The sequence below is a fragment of the Oryzias melastigma genome, linkage group LG14, assembly GCF_002922805.2.
Source record: "Oryzias melastigma strain HK-1 linkage group LG14, ASM292280v2, whole genome shotgun sequence".
Classification (NCBI taxonomy): Eukaryota; Metazoa; Chordata; class Actinopteri; order Beloniformes; family Adrianichthyidae; genus Oryzias; species Oryzias melastigma.
Window position 1 is genome coordinate 22,668,199 of NC_050525.1, and position 2,722 is coordinate 22,670,920.

The following is a 2,722-nucleotide window of genomic DNA, read 5'->3' on the forward strand; positions in this document are numbered from 1 at the left end:
TTTCAGGTAAATTTGGAGGTTTATCTGATGCAGCGAGAACTTCCCCTGGCCGGGTTCCAGATGTGTCCATTCACTAAGAAAACATGGTCAGGAGTAGTTCATTCTTCTTTTTCATTAACTGTGTATCAGAAGTACTTTCAATGCATGTCAGGGCTAATAAGTGAGCTGGTGCTTGGAAACCAAATGCCTGAGGCCTTGTTAGGGACCTTTCAGTCACAGTCAAGTCTCGGCTATAAAACATATTTGTGGCGACAGCATGACATCCCGTTAAAAAAAAAGAAAAAAAAAAAGAACTGCGGCACTCCATTCCTGTCTTCTGTATTAATTAGGAGTGTGCGCTTCTGTGCCAAGAGTGGACAGTTGACGTGAAGTGAAAGTGCCTGCACTTAACTAGCTTTTCTGAGAAACTGAGAGGCTTTATTGGCCAGCATCCCACCAATACCTCTGATGCAGAACAATGAGTCGGTGTAAACAACAGATGTGTTTGTTAAATGTCAATGGTCTATGCTTAAAGAGTTTAGACTACTAACCCCAAAACAGAGGGCTGCAGATACATTACTACATATTCTGACAGTCCTGGTTCTTACTGTTCATACTGGTTTCTCTTGGAACGCTGGTTTTCTCTCACATTCTAGCATGTTTCAGAATTTAATTGGAGGTTTTAAATAATTTCTGAAGAATGAATGTACACCCTGTGATGGACTGGTGACCTGTCCACAGCTGCCTTCTGGTAGAGACTGAAGCCCCTAAGACTCTAATTAAAAACAAGATGGATAAAGATAAATTGATATGTTTGAGGTTGTCATGGCAATGCAGCCTAATGTTACTATATCTTTGCAGCAGTTTTTAAAGTTTGTGTGAATATTGTGTTAGTTGTTGATTCTGCATTTAGCACATTTTTGTGGTAACATTGGTTGATTAATACAAAAAGCTTTTATTACATTGATAAACCTGACCCAGGTCTGTATGACCCTGAGGGGATTACAGTGCTGTCTGTGCTATCCTACAGCGAGTCGTTAATTGCTGTAGGGCAGCTAATAACACAAGTATTATGAACAGTTGAATGTATTAATTGGGATTCATATTTCTTTAGAGCTTGAGTCCTTCATTTTGCCACACAGGATCAATCTATCTCTAATTGTGATGTTCTCATCTTCTCTGTCTCTCTAAAATCCCTTCATGTGCTCTTTGACGAGACCTTTCAGGACTTAAATCTGTCCTTTTTCTCTTTGGCTTTAAACATTAAATTTAGATTTTGGTATAGATCCATTTGTTTTTTGTTTTTTTTTATCCAAACACACTTTGATTTCATACTGTTTTACATTTATTATTTTTTGGTGATTGCTTGGTTTCCGGCATTGAAGAATCAAAAAACAGATCTAACCCCAGTAGACACTAACCAATGATTTTAATTTTTGACAGAAAATTCCTTAAACTATTATTTGTTGTGTGTTCCCAATTCCTCTAAAAAGCTTTTCATAAAGACAAGATGGAGATTCACATTTTCTTGTCTGACTGTAGCAGTACTGTCATTTTCTGTTTCAGACAGAATAAACCATCCAAGCTACCAGTAGCTGGAAAAAGTCCTTGTAAACTTTCCAAAATAAAAATAAATAAAACAAAAACCGATTTATTTTGAAGATAAATGCAGGTAAATGACAAGAGGCCTTGAATGTTTATAATAGAGTAACTAATGACTTTGAAGCAGTCCAGTTACGACAATCTGTTTCCTTCAGAGATTTTTTTTTCGGTGTATAAGGAAAAAATAAATGCAAACTGTAATAAGCCAGAACTGATAATCATTTGCATGAGTGCTCTCACTATTGACTTAATTTTGATTTGCTTAAAAATGTCTCAAAGCAGTTCAAAGTGTGGTGTTTTAATGCAAAAGTTCAAATGTTTTAAATGCTGTGTGCACCAGATAATTAGCTGGCAATCCCAAGAGATTTAGACATGACCTTCCTATTCTGAGTTACTGCAGCATATATCCTTATGCAAAATCTGAAGTCAGCCTTTTACTCAAACGTGCTCCTGTTTTGTGTGCGGAGTACAGCAGTGTCTTATACTAAAAATAAATATTGATCAAGTGTATGCTCAAGATCACTGTAGGTTGTGTATTTCCTATTCATTTACAGTGTAAACCTTCAAGTGAGGCATCACCGAGCTCTGACTCGTGTGTTAATTGGATGCCTTTAGCTTGTTCTGCATGTGGTAAAAGTATAATTATTAAAATGTTTTAATACATTCTAAATATTTTTTCATTAAATGTTCTTACTTTCCATATAATAAGTAATTTCCTGTATTTATATCAATTATTTAGTGTTCAGATCTGACATAAAACCACATGGAATAGACACGAGCAATGTGAGGTAGTAGCTCTGCCGCAACTGTAGAGGGCAGACCTGAGCTCACGTTTTTTTCTTGAATTTCAAAAGGAGTTTAATTATTTAATATACAAAATTGCGGATGTAGCTTTTTGGCCTCAAAAGTTTTACCTAAATTGGTTGTTCAATCAAAATATGGAGATCAAACTGGAACTTTTAGGGCTTCAAAGTTACAAAAAAATAAAAAGTTTTAAAAATACTTGTAAAACTAAAAGACTTTAATCCAAAGTCAGATATTTTTCTCCAGGAGAAGCATATGGACTTAATTTAGAAGTAGTCTGTGCCTCACCAGCCACAAACCTCACCACTCCTCGCTGGACGTCACATGTAGTCTTTCA

The 2,722-nt window shown here is 36.0% G+C and overlaps 1 long non-coding RNA gene across 3 annotated transcripts in view; it reads left to right on the forward strand.

Annotated features, from left to right (window-relative positions):
* The window catches only part of LOC112142661, a 28,107-nt gene that overhangs the window by 20,789 nt on the left and 4,596 nt on the right, over positions 1-2,722 (forward strand). For 2 of the 3 annotated variants that reach the window (XR_002918618.2, XR_002918619.2), the window contains one exon: positions 7-293. This is a non-coding gene — a long non-coding RNA (uncharacterized LOC112142661). Of the gene's footprint in view, positions 1-6; positions 294-2,722 lie in introns of those variants that run through there. The other variant, XR_004949080.1, reaches the window with a different exon arrangement.